The sequence below is a fragment of the Cupressus sempervirens genome, chromosome 10 (assembly GCF_028749045.1).
Source record: "Cupressus sempervirens isolate cs-2001-9-10 chromosome 10, ASM2874904v1, whole genome shotgun sequence".
NCBI lineage: Eukaryota > Viridiplantae > Streptophyta > Pinopsida > Cupressales > Cupressaceae > Cupressus > Cupressus sempervirens.
Genome location: NC_143127.1, coordinates 22,316,420 through 22,332,385, shown reverse-complemented (window position 1 = coordinate 22,332,385; position 15,966 = coordinate 22,316,420). Strand labels below are relative to the sequence as shown.

At 37.1% G+C, this 15,966-nt stretch overlaps 1 pseudogene; it reads right to left on the bottom strand.

Moving 5' to 3' along the window:
- The window catches only part of LOC149532372 (GPN-loop GTPase QQT2 pseudogene), a 179,737-nt pseudogene extending 166,227 nt beyond the window's left edge, over positions 1-13,510 (bottom strand).
- Positions 13,511-15,966: the final 2,456 nt, after the last annotated feature.

Here is a 15,966-nt window from a genome sequence, read left to right as displayed (position 1 = left end):
GCAAAAAATGGTAAGAAGTTGTAGAATTTGTCAAATAGTAAAGGGGACTATTCAGAAATTGGGATTGTACTCATTGTTTTCTATACTTGATAAGCCTTGGGAAGATATCAGTATGGATTTTGTTCTTGGTTTTCCTAGAACTAAGAGAGGGAATGATTCTATTTGGTGATAGTTGACATATTTTCAACGATGTCTCATTTCATACCTTGTATGAAGACATCTGATGATGTACATGTAGCTAAATTATTCTTTAAGGAAGTGGTGAGATTGAACAAATTGCCTAAAACTATTGTTTTGGAAAGAGATACTAAATTCACTAGGTATTTCTGGAGGACACTTTAGAAGAAGTTGAATATAGATTTGAAGTTTAGTTCTACATTTCATCCAAAAATAGATGGATGAATTGAAGTTGTGAACAAAAGTTTGGGTGTCCTGTTGATATGCTTGGTTGGAGATAATCCTACTATTTGGGACTTGATTTTGGCACAAGAAGAGTTCATATACAATAATTTTTTGAGTAGGAACACTAAGAAGACACCTTTTTAGATTTTTACCAAAATGAATCCTAAGAGAACTACTAAATTGAGAAATTTGAACCTTGATACAAAGAGAATTTTTGAAGCTAAAGAATTTGCAAATTTCATGAAGGCTTTACATGAGGAAGTTAAAAGGAACTTGGAAGATAGTAATATAGAATATAAATAGAAAATAGATAAGTGAAGGAGAAATTAATCTTTTGAAGTTGGTCATGAGGTAATGATTCACTTGAAGAAAAATAGATTTCTTTTTGGTGCCTCCGTTAAGTTGAAGATGAAGAAGTCTGATCCTTGTAGGATTCTAAGGAAGTTTGATAGTGGAAATGCCTTTGAAGTTGAATTACTAAAGGAAATGGATAGTTCACCTATATTCAACATTGCAGATATCTTTGAGTATGTTGAATTAGGAAAAAAGCTAAAAGGTAACTTGGATTACCCTAAGAAGAAAACATATATCATTGAGAAGATCTTGAGTAGCCAGGTAATTAAAAGCACCAGGGGAAAAGATTACATGGAATACCTAGTGTAGTGGAAAGACAAACCAATTAAAGCCAATTCATGGATTATGTAAGATGTGTTTGATCTCTATTATTTAGGTCAGAATATCAATCATGCTTGATGTTGAAATTAGTTCTTTATTAACCCCAGGTGTCTGATGTAGGATTGTCTTGGGTCTTTGAGCAATCTTGCATCAACCAAAAATATTTAAATTTTTTATACTAGTCTATTACTTGTGAAGTATTCTTTGCTTCTTTTGTTCATGTTATGCACAATTTTCATCATGTTGAGGACCTACCCTTGATCATTGTCCTAATTACACAAATTATTATGTTTTATATTTCTTGAGTTTTGTGTTGTTCTTTACAGTCATGTTTTCTTTCTATTTCCACCTTGTGTAGCATGTTGTTCTGATTGGCGTGGTATTGATTGATTACATGGCATCTTGCATAGTTAGGAGTCAACTCCTAACACACATGTGGACCTACTTTCAAGTGTACATCACTTCATATGACCATTAAAGTGGGTTTTTGTTTACTCTTCCAAGTATAGACCCAAATTGTAAATAAATTCTTGACTAACCAACATGTGGCTTAACTAGATATAAAAGAAGCTAGGTTAGATGTAGGAAAGGGGTATTCTTCGAGGGTAGTAGATATAAGATGCAAGCTAAGGCTCTAAGATTGAATTATTCTAATTTTTTATAAGGTCACAACCTGGAATGCCTTACAGTGGGGCATGTTGTGGTTTTTCTATATGTGAAGTTACATAATTACACCTATAAATATGTTGCATTTGGCCTTGTTTTCTTTGTGGTTTCTTTAATCAATGTGTAGCTTCTAGATGTAACTCTAAGGAGGGAGTGTAGAATGTTGAAGTTGATTTTATTCCACATGATGTATAATTTTATTTGCATTACCCTATGTTAAAACAAGTTTAGGAGTAGGAGTACTAGGCAAGATAGGTGTAGATGAATAACCCTTATGAAGACTCATCTCCATAATCTTTGCTATTTTATTTTGTTGATAATTTCTATAGAGATGATTATGATTAGTAGGTGGTTTTTAAGGATGAGATGACCAATAAAAATCAATCTCAACACAATTTTGAGAATGTGATGGTTTATAAAGAGAATGGTTAATAGTGATAATGTTTCCATCACAAGGAAATTTAAGATATTTATGAATAGGAAAATATGTGTCTTGCATGGAAGAAAGCCATGGAATATCAAGCTCAACTTGAAATTGATCAGAAGTAGGAATAATAAAAAAGTTAGTAAAAATAGATTTCCTTGATAAAGTAACCTTCAAGTAATAGAACATTGAAGATGATAAAGAAAATCATTACAAGTTTGAATCCATATAGGAGTAGAATCATAAGTATCTCTATGCAATCATTTGTTAAAAAGGTGTTCTTTGGTGATAACATTCACAATAGAGGAAGGATTAACGAAAGTACTATGAGAAGGAATATGATGAACTCTAGCAGTGATATAAAGAGGACCATTAGGTGCCTTAAACATATCCAACTGACTAAAGCTTATAATAGGTGTTTGTCTAGGTTCAAGTGGAGCATAAATCAAAGGTTGAAGTGCTTACTCAACATGATTGACCGCATGATTTTCTTCATGTATCTTCTCATCATAATCAATATGGTGATCAAAAGAATAAGGTTAATTGATATCATTCATTAACTGAGAAGGAAAAGGATTAGTGTAAATCTGTAGATTTTGATTAGGTGGTACGTCAGATTTATTCACATCATTAACTTGAGCATCAATAGATATTTCCTTAGAATAAATAAGGTCCTAAATAACATTCTTCAAACCATAACACTTTTGAGTATCATAACCTGGTTGATGGTGATATTGGTAGAAAGCATTTGAATCAAAAGACTTAGGAAATGGTTTATTAGTATCAACAAGATGAATAGGAGGAAGATTAAGAACATGAGCATGAATCAACTTATTCATCATCTAAGAAAAAGGCTCAGATAGTTGAGTATACTAAAAATTAGGATGAAATACAAAGAAGAAAAGTAGTTGTACCTTGGAACATCGTAGCCATTTGATCATCAACTCTATTTGTAGACTTGATTTTGATGAAATTATTATGTTTAGAGAACTTTTTTGAATTTTTGACACCATCACTCTTATTACTAGAAATAAGAGCCATTGAAGTAGAGATCTCAAGTTGACTCACTTATAACTGGTGATGGTGAAGCACTACATATAGGTGTGAAAAGGAGGTATACTCAGTAAGGAGAATTTATCCCTAATGTCTTTTTATAAAATATAAATAAAGGTATGTTGAATATCATGATCAAGCTCACGATAAGAAATCCAAGGATACAAATTTTTAGATCTACCAATAAATTTAGTAACTTTTTCTTTAACATTATGCATACACTGCATTAAATGAGTTAAATAAGTTTGAGTACCAATATTATTTTGAAACTATTAAATGAAATCATTAATAATATTTTGAAAATAATCAATAAAACAAGGAGGTAGAGAGAAATACCATTGCAAGGCTCTGTCCCTAAAAGTACACGGGAATAACTTAGCCATAAGCCTATAGTTGTAATCAAAATCACTACATATAGTTTAGAAAGTTTTAACATGAATTATGGGATCTTCTTTACTATTATAAGCCTCAAGATGAGGTACCTCAACATGTTATGGGGTAACAAAACAAAGCATATCTAATGAAAGAGGATTAGAAACATCACATGTAGGAATATTGTACTTAGATTGAGTTAATTGAGCAAGTTGTAGTTGTAAAGTAGTGATAATTGTAACCAATGTACTTGTTGGCCTATCTTTTTACCTTGTTCTAAATCCTAAAATTGTGTTGTGAAAATCTAGTTCTTATCCTAAGAAATTAGGGTTTACAAATTTTATGAGTGAGATTGTCCTAGAAAAAACCTAGTTTATAGTTTGTACCCTTATTTCCACAAAAACCTTCCTCTTGTTTTAAATTTGTTTTCACACTTTCAAAAGGAGCCTTTGAAAATTCTTAAGGCATGACCATGCGACCAAGGTAATCACATGGTCATGGCATGTTTTCAACTCTTAGCATTTTATGGTGCAATTGTACAAAACAACAAGAATCATTTTGATCGCCTGGTCATAATGGTTAGTTTCTTAAGGGAATTTTATATAGCAAAAGCGAGAAGCAGTTTAAGAAGCAGCAATCACATGGTCGCATAGTTAAAGGAAATGTCAAAAGTTCAAGCAGTAACCATGTGAAAAGAGGTTATCACTTAGTCATAACCCTTTGCGAACTTAAGACATTTTGACATATGGATGCATTTGAAAAGGGTGTGTAGATTATGACAGAGATTTTATAGTGTGACTATGCAACCAACGTTGATAATGAGCCAATTGTTGTTTCATTGTTTAAAGATTAAAGGGTTAAGATAATGAAGCAACTTAGCAACCAACTATGATTGCATGGTTAGAACCTAAAAGACATAACAACTTGAGGTAACTGTGAAAGGGTGAAACTCTCAATGCAGATTCTTAAATCCTTTGATTGCTTAGTTGCAAGGTTGAAAACATAATAAAGGAAATAAGCCATGACTAAGCGACAAGATTAAGATCTTGTTGAATATTGTTCAATCACATGATCATGAGGTTTAAATGCTAACAAGAAACATAAGTCACGACTAGGCGATGCAGTTATGAGGAGTGAAGTAAGTGTTTGTTCACATGGTCACACAGTTAGAAAGAATGTGAAGAACTTGAGCATTGACCTAGCAAAGAAATTAAAGAGAAATCAAAAGATGCTTAGTCGTGTAGTCAAGCTATTGACAGATTGAAGGCTTAAATGAAGCCGCGACATAGGGAAAAGATTTGACAGTTGCACAGGGAAAATTCTAAGCTAAGTGGAAGACCGCGACTCAACAAAATAGCTAAAAACTCACATGTAGTGACATGATCATGTGGTCACATAGATAAAAGATTAAAAAGGAATAAAGATGGCTACATTGTGAATTCCTTGTTCCAAAAGAGTTTTTCATGGTTGTAAGTAAGAAATGCTAATGCTAAGATCAAGGCACGATGATGCGAAGTAGTGTAGAAGATGTCAAAGTTTACAAAGGTGCTCTATCACGTGGTTAAGTGCTTAAAGCATGGAATAAGTTTTGAAGTGGCTATAAGACTTAGATGTAATGATCGTTGGGTCATAGGATCAAAATTTTAAGAAAAGAAATAGGCCACAAAGTGGTAACCAAAGGCAGTTGCACGCTTGCGGACCAGAACATAAAATGATAAAAATACTTGCAAAGTCATAGATAAGCTAATTAGCACATATTGGTTACATGGTTGTAACATAGGATATTAATATTTAAAAAGTGACTGTTAGAATCTCATGATGACTAAAAAGAGATGTATTGTCAAAAAAGTGCAAGGAAAGATTTTGAAAGGCTAGAAATACATGAAGATTTTGATACTTTTTTGGTAAACAAATTGTCCTTTTAAATAAACTCTCCAAATGCCTAATTCTGAAAGAACAATTAGATGCCAACTGTTGGATAATCTATCATGAGATTGATAGATTTCCTCTAAATTTAAAGGTACAGCTCCCTTATGAAATGATATGCAATGAATTTGTTTTATCTCTAATTCCTACTGCGAGTAATGTTCTTAACAGGAGAATAGTAGAGGAAAACCGAGTTCCACCTAGGCAAGTGAAATCTCAGGCGGAAATTAGATGCAAAAATGTTGTGCTGTGATCTTCACACTCTTATGAATTTCTCAACAAAGCAATCATGATAGATGAAAATATGAAATGCAATGCAAGCTTAACTATGCAGATGAAACAACTAACAGATACTTGTTGTGTTTGAACCCTCACAATCTTATGACTTCTGACGCACAACAGAATATCACAACGATTAAGAAGAAACAGGATGGAATGCATACAAACAAAAAACTTAACGGAAATATTTCCCACAACTAGTTTCAACTCTCTGATTGACTTACCAGTTCTATTAAAATGAAATAACAAAATGAAACTATGTTCACTTAACTACTTCAACTTAACATTTATGGAAATATAACATATAGAAGAAGAAAGCGGACAGTAAAGAAATGGCACAAAACTCAGTTGTCTCTGCAACAAGATTCACACCAAAAATTTGCTGACTCTTCATTAATCATTTAGCCCTATACATATAGAGATGAGAGATGACTGCTACAATAGGAATTCCAATCAGTTCATCTCCTCAGAAGACAAATGACAAGAAGTTAATTTATAATTTACAAAATCAAAAGAAAATGAAAAAGAGAAATTATTTTGACCTCTTCCCCTTTTCCATTTTCGCTCTATATGCCCTGGCAGCAACTACAATAGGAATTAGCTCATCATTTCTAGACATGTGTACATTGGTGAATCTTAAGAGCCATTTTGAATGCTCTCGAGCTAATTCCTTTACAGAATTCATCTGACTTTTTAATTATTCAGCTGCCACATGTATGCATCCGCTAAATGTCTGTAAATCTGTTATTTTGTTTTGACTATTAGGAGTGATGCTTGATAGGTTACTCAAATATACAAAGAAGTTATTTTTCATCACTTCTATTCCAATCAAAACCTTTCCTTGACCACTAGTGATGGGGACACAACCCAAGAACAGAATGGACACAACAGAAAAGGGAAATTGTATTAAATGAGAAAATAAGCTAGTACAAATAATATAGAGAAAATAAACTTCAAAACATGCCCTAAAGGCTTACAATAGCATAAATCTAGAGATAATTTCTCCTTTCAGTACCTCCTCTCAAACTCCACTCCGAACTGCCTTTTACAATGCCAGGAATCTCCTTAAATAGACCCTGAAGGGTTAAGGACTAGGAGTACATTCTAGAAAGTTCTAGTAGGCATCCACCAACCAAATAGAAGGTTCCAGAAGCTATGTTAGAAGTCGGTGCAAATCTAGAAGAAACTAGAAATGGTAACCAAACTTTCGGGAGGCATAACTTTTGAACCGTAGCTCTGATTGACGAACTGTTTACATTTTTGAAAAGCTCTCGAAGCGCTCTATAGGCCTATGGACAAGATTTTCTTGTCCCCCATTTTTTGGCCCTTTTTGAGGTTATTTAATGCCCCTAACTTGACTTTCACGCATTCTTAGGAGGTCTCCAAAACTTGAAAAACTACAATACCTTTCAAACCGTGGGTCCTTTTGACCTGATTCTTTTTCAGGAATGCTCTAAATCATAACTACATTCATCTAGCCAATTCACACCTTCTAGTTTACCAAAATGATGGCCCAATTAGCTGCTCCTATTTTTTTGAGATTTTTTGGCTCACTGATAGCGGAATTGTGAGAGTTGGAACCTTTATTTGACCCAAATGGGTATCCAAAAATGAAAACACATGAAACAGAAATTAAGTCTAAGTATATTTTTTTGGGTGACACAGGATTGCCCTTATACCTCTGGATGCTCCTACACTAGACACCCAGGGTAGATTGAAAAGTGACCCTGTCACTTTATGAATGGTAGAGGAAATCCCAAATGGGAAACCTCAGCTACTGAAATCCAAGTTGAGTCCTCGATCAATCGTCCTTTCCATTTGACCAAGTACTCTTCATACTGCCTATTTCTGGTACTCCTACCCACACGATGATCTAGAATGTCTTCAATCTCCTCCTTCTTAGAAGCAAGAATCAGACATGGCTCTAACACTAGCTCCTCATCTGTACCATCATCATGATACTCTGTTAAATCTGCAATGTTGAAAATGGGAGAAATGTGAATACCATCTGGCAGCTCCACCTCATATGCATTTCCTGAGTCATGTTTCTTCAAAACTTTGCAGGGACCAAATTTCTTCATTTTCAGCTTGTTATAAGTACCGGCTAGAAATATTTCTTTTCATAAGTGCACCATGACTAGATCCCCTACTTGGAATTCCTTATGTCTTCTCCTTTGATCAGACCTAGCTTTATACTCTTGATTCATCTTGGTAATGTGTACTTGAACCTCCTCATGTAGACGCTTGATATGTTCAGAAAATTCCTCAGCTTCAGCACTTGTCCTTTCCCCTTGTTCTATCTTCCTCATCTCTGGTGCAGTTCTTGGCTCTTCCCATATACAATTTGGAATGGTGATTTTCTAGTATTCCTATTTACAGAGCTATTATAAGCAAACTCTTCCTGTGGTAGAATCAAATCCCATCCCTTGGGCTTATCCCCAACTAAACATCTCAACAAATTGCCTAGACTTCTGTTTGGCCGTCAGTTTGTGGGTGATGTGTGGAACTGAATTTCAAGTCTGTTCTCAACTTCTTCCACAATGTCCTCCAGAAATACCCCACAAATTTAGTATCTCTGTCAGAAACTATACTCCTTGGAAGACCATGTAGTCTTACCACCTCTTTGAAAAACAAGTCTGCAATATGGACAGCATCATGAGTTTTGTGGCATGGAATGAAATGTGCCATTTTGGAGAACCTATCAACCACCACAAATATTGAGTCATTACCCCTTTGTTTCCTCGGAAATCCAAGAACAAAATCCATACTTATGTCCTCCCATGGCCTTGATGGAACAGGCAATGGCTGATACAGGCCAGTATTGTGACTAAACCCCTTGGCAACTTGACAAACCTGGCAACTATGTACAAACTTCTTCACATCCTGTGAAATTTGAGGCCAAAAATAATGTTCTCTAAGAATGCCAATGGTCTTAGCTCGACCAAAATGTCCTGCCATCCCTCCCTTATATTTCTCCTTAATCAAATTTTCCCTCATGGAACTCCTTGGAATGCACAATTGACTACCTTTGAACAACATGCCATCTTGAATCAAATAGTCTAACCACCTAGTTCTATCTACAGCAACAGGTTCTTTACAAGCTTTCCATGCTTCAGCAAAATCAAGAACCTTGGGGTACAAATTCTTCAGTTCATCAAACCCAACTACTTCAACCTGCATTACTGTAAGCAACAATTGTCTCCTACTTAGTGCATCTGCAACCCTATTAAATTTTCCACTTCTATGCTTCAACACAAATGTATAACTCTGCAAGAACTCTACCCACTTCATATACCTCTGATTCAATTTACCTTGGCTATTTAGGTACTGTAATGCCTGATGATCAGTATACAAAACAAATTCCTTTGGCAATAAATAATGCCTCCATTTCTTTAAGGCCTAAACTATTGCATAGAACTCTTGATCATAAACAGAATACTTCTTCTTTGCATCATTCAATTTTTCACTAAAGTATGCAATAGGCTTACCTTCTTGGCTTAATATAGCCCCAATAGCATTGCCACTGGCATCACAATCCACCTGGAAAACCTTTCTAAAATCTAGAAGTGCCAACACAGGCTATTTTGTTACCTTCTTCTTCAGCAATTCAAAACTTCTACAGTCCATTTGAACTCTTTTCTATCCCCTCTTATTGTATTAGTTAGGGGTGCACATATGCCACTGAAATTCTTAATAAACTTCCTGTAAAAACTAACCAGACCATGAAATGATCTTACCTCAGTAGTAGACCTTGGAGTAGGCCATTCCAAGATGGCTTTTACCTTCTCTGGATCCATTTTGAGACCTTCAGGTGATATAACAAACCCCAAATAGACTAACTCCCTTTTTGCAAAGTTGCACTTCTTCAGGTTAATTAATAGTTTCTCTTCCCTTAGCCTTTCAAGGACACTATGAATATGCAATAAATGTTCTTCCAAAGTCTTCTTGAAAATTAAAATATCATCCAAATAAATAATAACAAATTTTCTCAAGAACTTCTTAAGTACCTCATTCATGAGCCGCCTGAAGGTGCTTGGGGCGTTCGTCAATCCAAAGGGCATGACTAACCACTCATAAAAACCCTCCTTGGTCTTAAAGGTTGTTTTCCACTCATCTCCTTCTCGAATCCGTATCTGGTGATAACCACTCTTCAGATCTATCTTTTTGAAGTACTAAGCTCCACTCAAGCAGTCCATAAGATCATCCATCCTTGGCAAAGGAAACCGGTACTTGATGGTTATCATATTTATAGCTCGAGAATCTGTACACATCCTCCACTCTCCATCCTTCTTTGGTGTGAGTACTACAGGTACTACACATGGACTCAGGCTCTCTCGAAGCAAGCCCTTCCTCAACAGCTCTTGAACCTGTCTATTTAGCTCCTTTGTTTTAGTAGGAGTCATCCTGTGAGCAGCCTTGTTAGGCAAACTAGCTCCTGAAATCAGATCTATGTGATGATTGATTTGCCTTATTGGTGGAAATCCATCTAGAACATTATCAGAGATAATATCTCCAAATTGTCCTAGTAAATCTGAAACTTCAAGTGGTATTTCACTACTACCTTCTTTATCTTTCCTAGGAATCAAAGAATAGCACATATGCTGATGTTTCATGCCATCTAAAAACTTCCTTCCATCAACAAGACAAATCCTAGCACTGCTACATACCTTTTCACCTTCCTTTTTCATGGGCTTCAATTTGTGGCGAACTCCATCCTTTGTCAGAGAGTAAGTGTTTACATGTCCATCATGTACTACATGTCTATCAAACTACCATGGTATACCCAACAATAGATGGCAAACATCCATCGAAATAACATCACAGAGAACTTCATCATGGTAACTCCCAATTTTGAATTTCACTAAACATTGTTCACTTACCAGGACCTTATGATCATCTTTTACCCAAGCAATCTGATAGGGTTGGGGATGTTTCTCCCTCTTGAGCCTCATCTTAAAGACCATCTCTTCTGATACCAAGTTATCAGTGCTACCACCATCAATGATCATGTCACAACATTTATCCTCACACTTGCATCTGGTATGAAACAAACTCCTTCGTTGTCCTTGTTCAATCTCACCACTTAGTAGGAATCTTTCATTTACCAAGGTCTCTCCTCTTTCTGCATCCTCTGAATGTGATTATTGTGCATCTTCATCCACATGAGCAACCCTAGCTTGGCCCTCAGCTCTTATATCTATCCTTCCTTGTCGTTGAGGGCATTCAAAGGCACAATGACCTTCCTCATTGCAATGGAAATAGGTACCATGGAAGCCTCCTCTTCCTTGTGCACATCCTCTACCTCTTCCTCTCTAATTTCCAAAGTCTTGATCATGGGAGCGGTTGAAACCCTCATTCCTCTGGTTCTTGCTAGTACCCACATCTTCATTTTTCTTTTGGGTTTCATTACGGCCTCCAGATGATCTACCGCTTCCCCTTCCTCCTTGACTGTGCCCTCTTTGTCTTCCTTCAAACCTTTTATTCAGCTTCTCTTCAACTCGTAGGGAAAACTGGTATGCCTCTTCAACACTGGTCATTCTTACCAGACTTAATTCCTCCTGGATGCTAGGTCGCAACCCACTGATATAACGAGCAACCTTCTCCTTATTTTCTTCTGCATGTCCCGCTCTAATCAAGAGTCAGTAAAATTCCTCTGTATATTCTTGGACTAATCTTCCTACTTGCTTTAACCCATGCATCTTCTTAAACAAATCAAGCTCATAGTCCACAGGAATAAACTGCTTCTTCAATTTGTCCACCATGTGATCCCATCTTGTGATCTTCTCCTTTCCTCTTCTATTTCTTTCCAATTGAACCTCTTGCCACCAAATTTTGGCATGGCCTTTTAGTTTGGCCTTTGCAAACTTAACCCTATCTAGGTCCCTGATATTCTCATACTCAAAGTATTCTTCCAGTTCATTGATCCAATCGATCAACTCATCTGGTTTCAGATTTCCTGAAAATACACCCACTTCAATTGTGGGTCTTTTCCCAAACTTAGTAATGGCCATAAAAAGCCTTTCCTCTGCATGATTCAAAACTTCCCCATCAAATTCCTCTTCTGGTCCCATTACTTCTTCTTCATTGTCATCCTCATTGTCGTCACCTGTAGCAACATTTGCTCCTCTACGGAGCTCCTCTTGCAATGCCTGTACCTGCGTTTGGAGGGCTCTAACCTCCTTAGGATTAATAGCTCTGGCCCTTCCGCCACGCTCTCTTCATGGAGGAATCGTCTAACTCGAACACATAATCACACAGTCCTAGTGCAAACTGCCTCACAGTCGGCACTCTGTCTACAAACTCAGAAAAACTTGCTCTAATACCACTTGATGGGGACACAACCCAAGAATAGAATGGACACAACAGAAAAGGAAAATTGTATTAAATGAGAAAATAAGCTAGTACAAATAGTATCGAGAAAATAAACTTCAAAACATGCCCTAAGGGCTTACAATAGCATAAATCTGGAGATAATTTCTCCTTTCAGTACATCCTCTCAAATTCCACTCCGAACTGCCTTTTACAATGCCAGGAATCTCCTTAAATAGACCCTGGAGGGTTAAGGACTAGGAGTACATTCTACAAAGAGCTAGTAGGCATCCACCGACCAAATAGAAGGTTCCAGAAGTTGTGTTAGAAGTCAGTACAAATCTAGAAGAATCCAGAAATGGTAACTGAACTTTTGGGAGGCATAACTTCTAAACCGTAGCTTCGATTGATGAACCGTTTACATTTTCAGAAAGCTCTCAAAGCAATCTATAGCCCTATGGACCATCTTTTCTTGTCCCCCATTTTTTGGCCCTTTTTGAGGTCATTTAATGCCCCTAACCTGACTTTGAAGCATTCTTAGGAGGTCTCCAAAACCCAAAATATTGCAATAACTTTCAAACCGTGGGGCCTTTTGACTTGATTCTTTTTCTGGAATGCTCTAAATCATAATTACATTCATCTGGCCAATTCACACCTTCTAGTTTACCAAAATGATGGCCTAATTACATGCTCCTATTTTTTCAAGATTTTTTGGCTCACTGATAGCAGAATTGTGAGAGTTGGAACCTTTATTTGACCCAAATGGGTATCCAAAAATGAAAAACACATGAAACAGGAACTAAGTCTAAGTATATTTTTTTTTGGGTGACACAGGATTGCCCTTATACCTCTGGATGCTCCTGCATCAACTAGTCTGCGGTTCAGAATGCAGTCCTTTAATCAACTCGAAAGCTCTGTCCTGAGTCTTCTTTACTTTATCTTCCATTTTTGTAAGCCCCTTTTCTGCTTCTTGAATCATCTCCTATTTGAATTACATACATTGAAGCCATTCAAATAGGGGTTCATTACCTTTCTTTGGAATCTTCGCTTCAACTGCTTCTTTTGCCTTGATCTGAATCATCATCTTCAGAAGGGAAACACACTCTTCACATCTTCCTCTCTCTGTGGCCAGAGTATGTTGATTAGATATGAGGTTATCTTTCTCAGTCTCTAGTTGAATGATAACATTTTCAATTTGATCAATCAACATAACTCCATCCGAATTGAGCTTGTCAATCCATTCCTTCCCTATCTAACCGAAATGTCGGTCTTTTGCAGCTGGGAGATGAAGGCTTGTACTTCCTCTACCATGGGATTTTCAGCAGCAAGAACACCAATAATTGGTTCCAATGGGACAACTAACTGCCTAATGAACCTCTTAAGCTCTTCTATCTCAAATTTCATTCTTATCTTTGACAACTTGAGATACTGCAATTGATTTTCTATGATCTCATTACCTGATCTCCATAGGCCCACCTTTTTATCATGCATGGATTCTCCAAGATCAATAGAATGTAGAGTAAAATCTCTAGGAGTCAGGTCTTCAATTCACCTTGCCTTACTAGGTTTGGCAATCTCCATGGTCAAATGTCCTGTTTTTGGATCTTGCCCCAGAATTGACAAAGTTTTCTGCTTCTTGACCTTCACCATGGCAAAACCAGAATGAACTGCCTGAGATATAATGTCCTTTGCAGGAACATGTTCATCTTTCCTTTTCCTTTTTCTTTCCAGTGAGTCTTCAAGCCAGGATTCTGTTCCAATTACCTTAGAAGCTGCTCCTAATGATTCGATGCTAAACATCTTCTTCTTCACTGGAGTCTTCACCATTGTTTCTGTGGAGAAAGGATTCTTTGAATCTCTAGAAAGAAGTCTAGATGAGCTTAGAACTTTTTCCTCCCCTTGTGTTCCTCCTTCAGCCTTGTCCAATTCAGTGGATTCACTGCTACTAGAGTCTCCATCTCCAACCTCTACTACCTGAATTGGAGAACCAGGTGGCTGCAAAATGGGAGTCTTCTTAGATAGAATAGGACTATGATGAGGAGATGGAAGTGGTGTAGTATGAGGAGAAGGGACAGGTGTATTCTGTGGAGATGGAGATGGGGAAACGTGAGGAATGAAGATTGGAGGAGCACCACTATCTTTTTCCTTATCAGTATCTTTTTCTTCAGCAATAGACTGGGTCCCGATAACTGGCAGAGAGCCACCTTGAAATGTCAGAGATATGGGAATGTTCTTTTCAGGTGGTTGATCTCCTCCTCCTGCAGGCATAGCTGGTGCTTGAGTAGCTGATATTGATACATTGGGCATGGCACTATGAGAAGAAGTGGGAGTGGCAGCAGCTAGAGATTGTTGAGAATCTTTTCCCTTACTTCGGCCCTTCTTGGCTATCCACTCTACCCATTTTCCTATTCTTTTAACGATCCTAGCCACCATAACATCAAGATCTTCATCTATATTAGTGTAGGGCTCTAAACTGACTGGGGTATTTCTCAACCTCATTAAATATGTATTGCTATACATATTCTGGCCATCATCCTCTAGCCCTTCTAAATCCAAATTGATACCATCAGTTTTTACTTGATCCACCGTGAATCTAGCAAAGGCACGATCTCTACTCTCCTGCTCATCTTTACGATTTTCCTAGTAGTCTTCTATGGTGGTGATATGTTTGATCGTGCCTCCAATCTGAAGCACATCTCGAGCATACCCTTCTGGTCAAACATGGGTCTCAAAACTTCATACTCTTGTAATTTGAACCTTCCTTCAAACGCTTTCACCATGTTCTTAGCATCTGACCTGGATTCGCAACTGTAAGCTCCAACCTTCATAGGGAATTCAAATCCCTTCTTTCGCAGTCCAGCACTTAACGCGTTCACCAGGAGAGCCTGTCTCACGATCTCCATCAACATGATCATGTCATCTGGGTATCTAGGCATCTTCAAGGGAAACCCATCGAATGATGCAAGAAGCAAATAGGAGAAGGATGAGAATTGTATAAAAAAGCAACCAAACTGACTGATTACCATCATTGCTTCTAGGCTAAATCTCCGCTCCGGACACCCTTGGAGTTCCCTGCAAATTCTCATAGTGAATGCATCATTAACTTTGATAAAATCTGCATAGCTATTTTGTAGCTGCAAGCACGGATAAAATTCATAACTTTTAACATTTTCTGGCGCATCCTCAATTCTAGGGAGGCCTGGCCATAACTGTAAGGAAACCAGCATATATATTAGGAAGGAAGACATATAAAATGAATTATAAAACTTGGCTACACTGAGAGCCCTAGATAATTGCTCACTGACCTCAAATGCCCAGTCAATATACTGTGAATCCGAGCAAATAATTTGCACCAAGAAAAAATATTGCTCTACAAAATTAAAGGCATCTGCCTCACCTTTGAGTCGATGCAAAAGTACCATAATATCCACAATCTCTGGCATGAGATTAGTGCCAAAAAGGGTTTTAGGGACCTTACACTTGACTCCCCTTGATTTCTGGAACCAAGACTTCATGATTTCTTTCCTCCATACCATCTTTTTCAAAGAGAATTCTGATATGGCTCCTCCAACTGTCAGTGTGGAGAACTCCTCACGTTCTGGGATTCGCAAATAGTTCACCACTGCTTGCCTATCAACTGAAATCAATACACTCTGATCAGGCAACATAATCTGCTTAGTGTTTGGATTGTAATGATTGATACATTCTACAATCAACTCCTGAGCTTGAACTACCACAGGAAATCCAGCTGCCTCCACCAGTCCACTCTCGCAGAGCTTCTCAGTAATAGGATGAATTGGTTCAGTCCTTATCCTTCTCTGAAAATCTAGAATATCATAAAAGAAGAGTGAAGTATCTAT